We start from the raw sequence: 13,906 nt of genomic DNA, 5'->3' as shown, positions 1-13,906 counted from the left end.
CTTTCCTGCTAATTGCATAACCTGTTTTACAGCTTCACATAGCAGGAATGAAAATGAGTTTGGTATGACAATGAGCCTGAAGCATCTTGGTGAAGGATGAAGTGTCTTCTCTCTCAAAATGGAAATAGTAGAAGCTGCAACTGAGAATTTTTTATCATATGCAAATCACTACAAATTATTAGACAAAGCTGCTGTAACATTCTCTGGTTTTTGCTTTCCAGTCAAATGCAATCAGACTAATATTGCATCTGTTACAACCTAAAGATTCAGCAACTGTTCTCTACTTTCTTTTCCTAAGTAGTCAATCTCTTCTGACTGTGATACAGTAATACTCTAGAGTGGAAGGAAGACTGTAACTGAAATTCAGAAATGGGTTTTGTGTGGGACGGGGCAAAGGGGAAGCTATGGTAATCTGCTGTGGCAGCATATACACAAAATGCCACTATCTTCAATCACGCTTGTGACATTGGGCACGGCCAGAGAGAATGTGAGTGATCTTTTCTTCCAAATAAAGAGATCTCTGCCTTAGCCCCAGGGCTTAAAAAATGTGCTTTAGCATATGGGCATGCAATATCTTTTGGAATGTGTGCAGAAACTTCCTACCTAATACTCTGCAACTCATGCTGCCCTTAAAGAAAAAACCGCTGGCTCCTTCATCTCTGTGTCAATGTTCACCAAGTCTTTTGCTCCTGCTTTCAATCAATTATTAGTGGGCCAGGCTGTACCCCTACCGGGCGGTAACATCAACACAGAACAGGGGGAGGAAAATTCTAGGAAGGTCTCCTCTCAGAGCATCCTCTATGTTCCTCATTCGGGGGGGGGGGGGGTGCTAGAGAGAGCAAGAAGGGGATTGGATTTTTACACCCAGCAGAAAAAAGAGAGTCTGACCCATACCCCCTCACATCTGCAGGGTTCTTGTGAAACTGGAAAGCACTTGGGGGCCACATACACAGAAACAATCTCTGGTGTGGACCTCAGAGAGATCTCTGCTGGGATACAGGAGATGCTACATGTCCCCCCAAACCCTACCCCCACTCCCTCTTTGACCCTTCCACTACCCATCCTTTCCATACATGCAGATCCCTAGGCCTGTGGTGAACCCTATACGGAGCTGAGGAAATGTGTGTGTCAAGCGAGGGGGATTCTGCTGTGGAGGTAGCTGACCTTCCCTTCCATACCAGAAGGGGGAGCTCTGTACACAGGTCAAAAAGGCATGGTATTAGTTGTGTAGGGGCCATAATATTCTAGGGGTTTTATAGACATGTAAAAAACACGAATCTAATGAAATTACAATCTAGGCAGACAACATACAAGCATAGCGAAGAGAACAGGAGGCCACATAAAATAGGATGAGCAAGAGGCAGAATCTGGCACACACCTTGTAGTGTATCAGTATGTATTTGCAAAAAGAACAAGGAGTACTATTTGGTGGACTTATTATTTTTAAAAGGGGCCTGCATTCCCCTTGATGTGATGGCAGGTGTATGACTAAGTTTCGTAGCATTGTTTGAAGAAGTGCATCACAAGGAGGAACTTAAAGGAGGATAGGCTGAAGGTACATATCCTGACAGAGGGTAGTTCTCTACACTCCTCTCTGAAGCATGAACTATGCTAAAGGCCTGTGAGAAGTTACAGGTTAAGTCCAGCTTGTCCCAGTTAGACCAAAGGGCAGTTCCATTAGCTCAGCCAACAGGGAACCAATATGTACATAAACCAATTTGACAATATTTCACCCAGTAGAGGGCAGTGGTACGACATCCACAAATTAGTGCACCATTTCCACATTAAAAAAAAAAGCTGACAGATCACATATGCGTATTGTTCTTCCTCTCTGACTCTTGACTAAATGGGATATCAATGAAGTATTACAAGTGATATTTAAATGTATTAGAAACCTGTACCCTTAATTGTTAATAAAGCATATTATCCCCCTACTTCCCCAGCATCTTGTGATAAGTGAAACATCATTCACAATTCTCCCCAACCTGAGTGCCTTACGTTCACAGAGAGCTTATGTAGTGGCTTCTGACTGAGCAGAGTACCACCTCAATGTTACAAACTGTTTTCAAAATACGCGGTCTTTTAGATACACTCTACAGTATAGTACTTCTGCCTTCACACCAAAGTCACTGACAGGCTCTCGCTTAGGCAGCAGGACACTATCGGTACATCTCTGCAAACTCTCTGTACCATTTTTTCATGGGGAATCAGGATTTTTGAGATTTGAAACAAGACTTGGGAGCCACGCTCCTTATCTAAGAATCACAGCCCTGGTATTAGTGCAAAGTCCTAACACCCATCAGCATTTCCAATCTTTCAACTCTGCTCCTGTATTCTGCTGTGGTAGGGAGAAGCACCTTGTCCATAGAACAACCTAATTACAAACTTCCGCATTTCCAGTTATTTCTTTCAAGTTTGTTCCCAAAATAAATCCCTCTCTTGCCTATTTGCTTTCCAAAAACAACAACTCCTCTCCAGCTGCCCAAGTTCTGCCAGGCCATTCAAGCAAGGGATTTCCTTCCCCTTGCTTGATATGGGAATGACTATGCCAATCCCTATTGCTCATTAAAACATAACATGGGTTGCTGATTTCTTCAAACATACAAAAAAATCTTTTGAATTGCTGATGAGCCTGAGCGGAAACAACCAGGAATACTTTTTCCTAAGCAAGTTTGTTTAAATGAAGTTGAAGAATTTCTCTGACAGAAGATGATCTCTGAATTAGAGGTTTCCTTATGGCTGTAGTTTCCACCCAGCTGCCAACTAGTTTCCACCCAGCTGCCAACTCCAACAAGCTTTTGCACTTGACTATTTCACACCTTGCTACTAAAGGTTTCTAGCTTACATTAAAACCACCAACATTCACAAATACAATCCAGTTGTTCAATTAACGGTCATCTCTTCTATTACCTTTCAGGTTTCCATCCCAGTCACAGAGGGTATGTCTACACTGAAATTAAACACCCACAGCCATGTCTGCTGACTTGGACTCACGGGACTCAGGCTACGGGGCTGTAACATTGTGGTATAGATGTTTGGACTCGGGCTGGAGCCCAAGCTCTGGGACCCAGTGGGAGGGGAGGGTCCCAGAGCCTGGGCTCCAGGCCAAGCCCAAATATCTACACCGCAATTTTACAGCCCTGCAGCCGAGGTTCAAGTCAGCTGACATGGGCCAGCCACAGGTGTTAAATTGCTGTGTAGACATACCTTAAGTGACTTGGAAAAATGCTACCAAGTAAGATTTGTTATGGTGATTACAGCAATTGTATTCCAGTCTACGGTATAGATTGTACTACACAAAGAGGCAGTTATAAGCTTATTCCCTTCTTGTCAAGTCAGGATTTTAAACTACTCACTAATAGCTACTAGTCATCATTATTCATTGGCAAAATGGAACAGCCAACACCAGCTTACAAGTAAACACTAGATTATTTATTTAGTTGGGGTTTTTTTTGCTATGGCAAGCTGCCTGGAAACATCTGTTCTTGTCATCACAAACATTTTCTTAAGTCATGATTTTGTCAATAGAAACCAAATCAAGACACAGCTATGAGATAAATACAACCATTCTTAAATGCTAAAATAAACATACAGGGCCTCCTGCAGCTCTGACTTAGAATGGTGCACATCAGCAATGACTCCACATAGTTAGACTGGTGTAAGTGAGATCACAAGCCCATACCTTTTATGAACACACTGTTTAGAATCCACTTTCCATTTTACACACAGGGGTATAAAACAATCAGGCAACAGAGATAATTATTTGCTGATAATTTGGTTTCAGAAACAACACTTTCGCACTGTCAGTTTGTGCTACAGAAACTGGATCCCACCACACACTATTTCTGCCAGTGTTTAAAACTGGTTTTCAGCTGACACAGTTGTATTGCCCAGTGTTGGTTAAGGCCATAATGTTGTTAAAAGCACATCTATTTATGCATGCTTTTCCTATGGAATGGTTTAGGAGAGGAAGATTCCCTTTGTGTGTGGGGGGGGAGGGGGGAAGGAAAGGAAAATAGTTCTTGATCTTTTTTGACAATTTAGATTTATTCATGTGGTTTAAATTGTTTGTAAGAACGTGTGGAAATGGTAATCTGTGCATAATATGAATTTGATGCACAAAACACTGTTCTTCACATTTTATAACATGGCAAGCAACATAGAGCAGAAGGGATATAGTCTGCTTGTTCAAGGAAAGTTTAACAAATGTTTGCTACACATCAGAGATATTGTGATTATTTCCTGTTATTGAGATCCCTGGATTTAACTAGTTTAAAGGGAGATTGACACGTTGTTTAGGTGAAAATATAGGTTTTATATCAAGGAATTTTTTTATAACATAATAGATAGAGATAATTCAAGATTTGTAATTTTTCAAAATTTCCAATTGAATTTTAGATTTAATCTCTTTTGCTCAGATACTCTGCTATGGAAATAAGTGCCATAAAAATAAAATGATAAACAGGCCAGTCTAGCTTAAAATGTCTAAACTTTGTTGAAATGCAAAAAGTAAACAAGCTGGTTAAATGTTGAATTAGAAATGAGGACCAAGATTTTAAAAAACAACTGTCTTAGCCTCCTAAGTTCATATCTGGGCACTTAAAAACGTTATCTGCTTTCCCAAAGTGTTCAGCGCCTAGTAGCTCACAACAAATTCAGTGGGAGCCAGAGCACTCAGTACCTTACAGGACTGAGCCTTTAGTGCCCTTGGAAAGTGATGAACATTAAGTTCTGGAGATGAAGTCCTCTGTTTATCCAAAGAAGAGGTACAGTACAACAGTGGAAAGTTCATGCTCCCCCCCTCTACTGTCCTAGTAAGGTTGAAAGTCTCCATGCCAAGTCAATCGTTCACTTCTCTGCTGAGATTGCCAAGATTTGTTGCCAATTGTAATGGACTTACAAATATAGGAAAGTTATTTCAACATTCAAATGTATTTTCCCCTTGTGGTCTATTGCTTTATGGGAGTTGTTGTTTGGGATCCTGATATCCCCAGTCTCCCCAGTGGGTCAGGTTCCCTACCTTGAGTACAATTCCCATGATGCACCCAGTTTTATGTATCACTTCCATGATCCACCATGAAGTGCTTGGTCGAAGGAAATCCTTACTTCATTGTGGGAGCTCTAAAGAGCTCAGTCAACAGGAGAGGGCTCAAACTACAACTCTCGAAAGGCAAAGTGCTGATAAAGAAGCCCATTTTAATGTTTTATTGAACTGATTTGAAATTAAATGTTTTGAGTCAGTTCAACAAAACTAAGTACTCTCATTCAAGACAAACTGACCTGAAACAAAATATTTAATTTTGCTTCTCATAACAGAAAAATTGATTTTTTTAACAAAATCTAGATTTTCCCAAGGACAAATTGATTTTGCAGAAACTGTATTTTCTGTCAGAAAATCATTCCAAGAGAAAATTCCCAATAAGCGCTTATGGCAACATGACCCAATAGCAATGTTAAATTCATAGTATCAGACTAACTGAAGATTTCAAGTTCCCAGACTGCTATTCCGCAAAATTTTGTGATCACATATATACTCTTACACATTAAAGAAAACTCAAAGGTCTTGTTTTAAGAATATAGTCTATTCTATCCATTGAAAACCTACACCATTTGCCTGATAGCAGTAGTTTTTATTTCCCTATTTATTTTCACCTCATACAAAGTATCCAATTCACAATGGATAGTAAAATTGGGCTGTAAATCCTGTGAAAACAATTTGATTTTTGTTTTCGGGTACCTTTTGCTTTCAATCAAGTTGAAAATATGGGCTCTGATTTATCAAAACATGTAAGCATATGCTTAAGAACATAAGAATGGCCAGACTGGGTCAGACCCATGATCCATCTAGCCCAGTATCCTGTCTTCCAACAGCGGCCAGTCCAGATGCTTCAGAGGGAGTGAACACAACAGTGCAATTTATCAAGTGATCCATCCCTTGTTGTCCAGCCCCAGCTTCTAGAGTCAGAGGTTTAGGGACACTTAGAGCATGTTGTTGCGTCTGTGACCATCTTGGCTAATAGCTATTGATGGACATATCCTCCATGAACTCATCTAATTCTTTTTTGAACCAAGTTACATTTTTGGCATTCACAACATCTCCTGGCAATGAGTTCCACAGGCTGACTGTGCATTGTGTGAAGAAGTACTTTCTTTTGTTCATTTTAAACCTGCCGCCTATTAATATCATTGGGTGACCCCTGCTTCATATGTTATGGGAAAGGGTAAATAATACTTCCTTATTCACTTTCTACACAACATTCATGATTTTATAGATCTCTGTCATATCCCTCCTCAGTTGTCTCTTCTCCAAGCTGAACAGTCTCAGAGGACCTTCCCTCTTATCCCATGACTCCTTACTTTGCTTCCAAGCCTTTAGTGAGGGACCTTCTGATAGGCTGATAGTTCTAGTACACTGTATTTACTGGATCACCCTTGTCCACGTTTGTTGACCCCCTCAAAGAATTCTGATAGATTGGTTAGGCATGATTTCCCTTTACAACAGCTGTGGTGACTCTTCCCCAACATACTGTGTTCATCTATGTGTCTGATAATTCTGTTCTTTACTATAGATTTTTTGGCCTGCCTAATTATACTTTTACACCTGACTTTCCAGAGTTTATGCTCCTTTCTATCTTCCTCATTAGGATTTGACTTCCAATTTTTAAAGGATGTCTTTTTGTCTCTAACCACCTCTTCTTCTCTGTTGTTTAGCCATGGGGGCGTTTTTTTGTGTGTGGGGGGGGGAGCGGTCTTCTTGCTGTTTTTTTTAAATTATTTGGGACATACATATAATTTGAGCCTCCATTATGGTGGTTTTAAAAAGTTTCCATGAATCTTGCTGGCATTTCACTTGTGACTGTTCCTTTTAATTTCCATTTAACTAGCCTCCTCATTTTTGTGTAGTTCCCCTTTTTGAAATTAAATGCTACTGTGGTGGGTTTCTTTGGTATTTCCCTCCCCCCAACACACAGGGATGTTAAATATAATTACATTATGGTCGCTATTACCAACTGCTAAGGAAACTGACTAAGGATCCCAATACAATAAAGCATTAAAAACTATTCTTAACTTTAAATGCAGAAACTTTAAATGTCCACTTTAAATGTCCACTGACTTCAATGGACAAATTTATGAGTGTGATTTTATGATGGGGTTGCTTGGATGGTAGGGGACAGAGCTCAGCAGCCCTGGGGCTCTCTTCTGCTTTATGTCTTATGTTCTCAAAAGTTCATGCTTTAGGGTTTCAGCCAGCCACCTGCAGCAGTCAGGAAGGGATTTATCAACCCCTCTTCCCCAAATACATTCGGGGAATGATCTTCCTCTGAAGCTGCAGGGATGGCCACAGCTGGAGACGGAACACTGGGTTAGGTGGGTCAGGGCTCTGAGGTGGCACCGAGCATTCTCTCTTTCTCTCAGGTGCTGGCTGGCTGGTTCTTGCTCACATGCTCAGGGTTTAATTGATTGCAATATGTGGGGTCAGGAAGGAATTTTCCCCAGGTCAGACTGGCAGTGATCTTGGGGGTTTCTGCCTTCCTCTGCAGCATGTGGGGTGCATCACTTGCTTGGATCATCTGTGTACACCTCACTTAATCATTTCCCTGCCATTGTGGGGGCCTCAGGCACTGGTGCACCTGGAACCCTCCAATTCTCTGCCTGTGGCACATATTAATCTAGTCTCCTGTGGACTGTGATACTTTGGTCTAATTATGGTTGTTGAGTTTAGTGTGTAGGTCCTGGGTGGCAGTGGTGGCCTCTGATATACAGGAGGTCAGGCAAGGTGATCCATGTTGTCCCTTCTGGCCTTAAAGGTCTGTGATTCTGGATCAGGCCCTGACTACACAGGGGAAATAGTGGCAGTAACTACAAAGGGACTGTCAAATACATAAATGGAAGAAATTAAACATTTCTGCCTATACGAGTACCTATAACTGTGTGTGTGGATAAAATAAAAAGATTTCCCCCTTCTCATTTCTTCGTTATAGCAAGTTCCTTGTAATAACAACAGATAAAAAATGTTCCGACGAATGTGCTTTTCAAGATGGCAGTGACCCTTTATGTATATGAGAAATGGTGAGTAAAAACAATATTTGGAATTTAGGTTTTTTTTGTGCTTAACTCAGGCCTGGCTTGTCTTTAACACTTCACACATGTCATGAACTTAGTCCTAAAGGCAGTTATCTTCACTGGACATCTTGGAAATGGGCATACCAGCCTACAGTTCATTCATTTGAATCTTACACGCACTGATCTGAATGCTCGAACAATCAAAGGATTTTTGTTTGTTTGTTTGTTTGTTTTAAGCAAGGAAATTCATTGTTAAAAGTGATTATGGCTGAAGCTATAAACAAGCTAAAAAAACAAGAAATTAAAAATTATGGTTTCCACAGTACTAGCACCCCGTTGCATACAGACGGCATGTTCCCTTTGGCCCCTCCTTTACCTCAACAGTCTCAGTGCACAAACAACCAGTAACCAAGCTACTGGTGACATCAGTTTTACTGGACTCCTTCAGGATGCTCCTCAGAAGTACCAGGAAATACCTTGTTTAAATAAATTAACCATATCATCCACTGTTAGTTTCTTGAACATAGTCGCCCTTTAATAGCAAGTATTGTGGAATACAAGGGCCAAAACACAGTCGTATATTTTATTATTTTAAGCATTCTTGAAAAGATATAAACACAAATTAGGTGGATCACAGATGGGATCCCACACAACAACTCATTGGTTCTATTCTTACAAAACAGGATTCCTTTAGATTATATAGCATTCTGAGGGCTCATTTTACCACGGCTTTACTTCAGTTTTATGGCATTGATTTAAATGACGTGAAACAGGAGTAACATGGTGGTAAGTCAGGCCCTGAATCCACATTGTCTAATGCTTGCCTAATTGCTAATTCCTGCAAAAATAATGCTACATCTAGTGTAGCAGGCTGTCACAATAATAAATATACGGCATAAAAGTTATGGACAAACTGACACCAAGTTTTGAGCCCAACAAAAATACAGTAAGACTGAGAGATATTTGGAATTTTGGTTCCCATCTACTGAGATCCCAGATAAGGAATGTTCGCCAGCCATTAAAATGAAACACCTGCAGTCTTTTATTTGAGTATTAATCCCTGAACAGTCTGATATATAAATAATACAATGGGTAACTTGAGAGGAGGTTGTCCTTGCTGTTCTCACAACAAAGGGCTTTCCCAGGATAATGGATCACTTCCTGCATGAATCAGAAAAAAGGAATGAATTTGTCTAGACTGCTACTGTAAATCTTTGTGAGACTGCTGGGCCTTCCACATAATAAATATACACACTGCATTTACTGTATGTGTTTGTAACTCCTGCTTTTTATCAGCATCTAGCATATATTGAATTACACCTTCTGTTAAAGAAAAGAAAAGGATGGTAAAATTATAAACACAACTCTCAGCATCCTGTCTAGAGGTCTGATGACGCTATTCTGTTACCTCAGGGATGACTTATGAACCCTGGAACATGGAGCTATGCAGCCCAAGTGGACTCTGGCACAGGTGAAGCCCTGCAGGAGCTAACCTGAGTGGAAAGGAGCCATTCTGCCCTTCCCCAAGCACCAGTTAAGCATTGTCTGAGGAAACTACAGGAACTTCTACACTGTGATAGAAGACCTGCCATATGGTTGTGGCTGGCCTGCATCAACAGGCTCGAGCTACGGGGCTATAAAATTGCAGTGTAGATGTTCAGGCTTGGGCTGCAGTCTAAGCTCTGAAACCCCATGGGAGGTAAGGAGGGGAGGTCCCAAAGCCCGGGCTCCTTCAGCCCCAACAGCTACACTGCAATTTTTAGACCCGCAGCCTGAGTCCCACAAGTCTGAGTCAACTGAGCCAAGCTCTGGGAATTGGTGCCATGGGTTTTTTACCATAGTTTATACATACCATGTGAGTGAACAAGGTAATGTTGAGAAAACAGGAGGGATGACTTGGGCAGAAAGAGAGAATTTGAGGGTATAGGAGCCTGTGGGAGGAAAGGGAGGGAAAATATGGAACAGGAGACTGTAAGCGTGCACAGAAGGGAAAGTGGGAGAGGGGCATCGGACAGTAAGGAGGGCATGGATGGCAGCAGAAGGCAAGAGACTCATAGGGGAGGGAAAGAATGATGGCTGCCCCACTCCACTAGTGGAGAAAGGAAATGGGTGGCTGTGTCACTTAGCAGCCAGCAGAAAGGCTTTCATTTTGTGTGCATGGAAGGTTGAATTTTTAACCTGAAATGATTACATGCACACTGGGGGAGGGTGCTTTCAGCCAGAGCAACTAGTCAAAGTTGGAGGCCCTGTGAGCTGAAATTGGTGGCAGTCAGGTATTTCACTGGTGCAACTTTGTTTACTTACAAAGAATGTACAAAGTCCTGTGTCTCTGAACCCAGAAGGAATCAAATAGCAGGTAGCAGCTTATTCTGCTCACACTACCAAAAGCACCCTTTTCAGCCTGCCAGTTTGACCCAAAACCTCTCCTCAGCTATTCCTTCAGGCTCTCTCTCTCTCTCACTCTGCCTATTCTTGTCTCACCTCAGTTTCTGTGCAATCGCTCTTCTCCTCTCCCCCAATGCAATACTCAGCTAAAAGCTCCCGGGCTGGTTCAAACACATGTTTAGTTTTAGACGGAGTTATGCTTAGTTATGTTAACTGAAGGGTGAGTTCGCACCTCAGTGGGGTTTTAACTCAACCCTTAACAAGGTTTCACCCTGCTCATAACTGAGGCAACATAAAGGCCAGTTTTGATTTATTATTGTTACTGTTAATCTTACAATTTTAAAACCAAATCTATGTCTGAAGGTCTTATTCATGACTTTTGAATCCTTGGTATCAGCAATACACCATACACCTATATTTCTTCCCATTACAGCTAAATAAAATAAAATAAAAGAAGCAGGACCCCATAAATGCTACGTTAAAAGAATATTAAAGTTGCAAAGTCAATGACTCAAAAGTCAGGAAATGCCTGTATTAAGGCAATGCCTTTGGACCTCTTGTGCATATACATCAGGGGTCTCAAACACGTGGCCCAGGGAGTTATTTCCTGCAGCCTGCCACTGGCACCGACTCCACTGGCAGCCAAGCTACCCCACCCTGCTCTCCCATGTGCCCCCCCGAGCGCACCACGTCCTGGCTCCTCCGCCTACCTCCCATTGCTTCCCGCCACCAAACAACTGTTTGGCAGTGCTTAGGACTTTCCAGGAGGGAGGGGGAGGAATGGGGATGCGGCATGCTCAGGGGAGGAGACGGAAAAGAGGCGGGGCCGGGGCAGGGATTTGGTAGGGGTTGGAATAGGGGCAGGAAGGGGGCAGAGTTGGGGTGGGGATTTTGGGGAAGGGGTTGGAATGGGGGCGGGCAATGGATGGGAAGAGGCGGAGCAGGGGCGGGACCTCATGGAAGTGTTGGAGTGGGGGTGGGGCCGGGAGCAGTGTGGGGGCTTTTGTATCTTTGTATGAAAAGGTTTCAGTGATGCGGCCCTCAGGCCAATGTACTAGTCCTCATATGGCCCGCATGGTGAGTTGAGTTTGAGATCTCTGAAACACATGATCACATGCTACTTTTCCCATAGGACTTCTTCTTGACTTTGCAACTTTAACGTTCCTTTCACATCGTTTTTAAATGTAATTTCTTAGATTTTTAAAATAACTTTTCAAAATAGTCACCATATGAAACCACACTGATCTCCTACATGGGTCATCAGCAGAGTCAGGACCTTTAGATCCAGCGTACAGTCCTCTATTACAGTGATTCCCAAACTTCTTACTAAGGTGAGCCACCACCTGCATTTTGTCTTCTTTTACGATCCACCATTTACAAATATGTACCCTCTGCGCCAGCACAACATCCTAATTCCAGCCCCATGCAGAGGGGAGGCCTGGGGGAGAGGGAGGGCAGTTTTGGAGAGCGAGCCGGCACTCACCACGCAGTAGTGGCTCCTGTGACTGTCTCATGAGGCTGGGCCCAGCTCCCAGCTCCCAGCTCCATGTGTTGCAGTCTGGTGCACAGCACCACTCAGGTCTGGCCCTGCCATGGAGAGCTGGTAGGAACATATGTTTGCTGAGGCTAAGGCCCACAGATGGGTTAATCTGGCCCTGGACATGGCAACTCATGTAGAACCTTCCTGCGACCCACTGGTGGGTCGGGATGTTCCATTTGTGAAACACTGCTCTATCACTTGAGCTAATGGAATAAATGGTAGCAGTAAGAGGCTGTTATCTTCTATGTGGACCTCTGACTAGAGGGAGACGGAGATACACACTTCACCAGTGGGTTTCACAGCTATTTGCTAGATAGCAGAAGAATGGTGAGAATCAGGAATAGTGCATTCAATTCCACATTCCAGAGAGGAGTGTGCTCTAATGATCATAGACGCTTCTGCCTCATCCCCAACACCAGCCTCTCCCTGTCCCCTTCTGCTCCTTCCCTCCCTTCTCAACTCCAGGCTCTTTCCCCTCCTCTGACCTTAACCTCCCCAGCTCCTACTCCCCGCTGCCTGGCCCCTGCCCTCTGCCCTGTCCCCAGCTCCTGCCTTCTCTTCTTTGGCTCCTATTCTCTCCCATCCCAAGCTCCTGCCCCTGTTACCTCCATTTTCTGTTCCCAGTGCTGCCAACTCTCATGATTTTTTCATGAGTCTCATGATAATTATTATTTTCTTTAAAGCCCCAGCTCCTGGAGTCAAGTGGATATGTGATGATTTCAGGCTTCATTCTTAAAGAAAAAGTAAGTTTCTAGCCCTTGTGGCTGTGGAGAAAGCTTCAAAATGTGACCCCAGAGCACCCTAAAGGCTCGAAAAGCAGAGGGCAAATAGAAGGAACACCAAATCTATCATTTTTTACATAATCCTACTGACTCATGATTTTTGAACATCTGGGGTTGCCAATACTGTGTTCTCCAGTGCTCCAGCCTCCATCATCCCTTCTCTCTATACATGTTCTTCCCTCCTCGGCATTTATGAACTAAGATTTTTCAAAGGTTTAGAATTTGGGCAAATTTTCATTGCGATGGCAAAAGGCACATCCCCAATAGCACAGTGACACCTCCCCCCGACCCCGCCATCAAAGTTCAAGCCTCTGCTCCAAAGTATAGGGGCACCAGAAGCTATTCAAAGAAAGGTCCCTAGAATTTGTTTCACCTGGGCAAAACAATGTATTTTTACCAAGCCTTTCTCTTGGAAATGGGTGAACTGTTTTAGCTGAAACTTCCCACACAAATTCAGCCTGAGACAGACACCTGGCATGCAAAATTTCAGCCTGAACATTTAAAGTTTGGCAAAGACACCAGCAACTGAAAACCTGGTCTTATAATGAAAAGTGTTAGCAATCTTAACTATAGGCATTGCTACCAGCTCTACTTTCAATGAAGGGGAGTTCTGATGAAACAATTCTGGGGACAGATCTAGAGTAACGTAAAGGAAGAGCTTCTACTGGTTAAACTGGGATTTTTCTGAGCCACTGTCAAATTATTCAGAATTATTTTAGGAAAGCTGCACTAAAGTGCCAGAGTGCAGTTTTAGCTTCATCTAAATGCGCATACTGAAAATGGAAAAAGGAAGTGGTGAAACTGGCCTTTGCAATTGCCTGGGAAAGAAAGAAAAATAGTCTCCTGTATCTTAAATCTACGATTAATCTACCAGACCACAACAGTGTGAGACACTTCTTGTCTTGACTGCTTATGGCCCCAAGTCCTTTTTCAAATGAGGGGAAGAGGGAGAGAAACAGACCCTGGTTCTATAGAAAGCATATTTATTTTAGAATGGATAATACTTGCTGCAGTCATTTCTGTTGCCATAGATTGGCAGGAGTAAATAATTAATATCGATCAACATCCTTTTTTTTGTGTCCAGGATCAGCTGTTTCCAATCTGTGTGTATCTGTTTCTGCGTGTGTGTGTGCGC

The 13,906-nt window shown here is 42.6% G+C and overlaps 1 protein-coding gene and 1 long non-coding RNA gene across 5 annotated transcripts in view; one reads left to right on the top strand and one right to left on the bottom strand.

Moving 5' to 3' along the window:
• Positions 1-13,906, bottom strand: part of TBXAS1 (thromboxane A synthase 1) — a 324,038-nt gene that overhangs the window by 139,951 nt on the left and 170,181 nt on the right. The gene's annotated exons all lie outside the window — the stretch shown is intronic.
• Positions 1-13,906, top strand: part of LOC311522992 — a 30,617-nt gene that overhangs the window by 15,079 nt on the left and 1,632 nt on the right. The window contains exon 2 of the long non-coding RNA XR_014712232.1: positions 7,983-8,070. This is a non-coding gene — a long non-coding RNA (uncharacterized lncRNA). The remainder of the gene's footprint in view (positions 1-7,982; positions 8,071-13,906) is intronic.

This window comes from Lepidochelys olivacea (genome assembly GCF_965140295.1).
Source record: "Lepidochelys olivacea isolate rLepOli2 genome assembly, chromosome: 1".
NCBI lineage: Eukaryota > Metazoa > Chordata > Testudines > Cheloniidae > Lepidochelys > Lepidochelys olivacea.
Note: the sequence above shows the minus strand (reverse complement) of the source record. Positions and strands in the feature narration are given on the sequence as shown.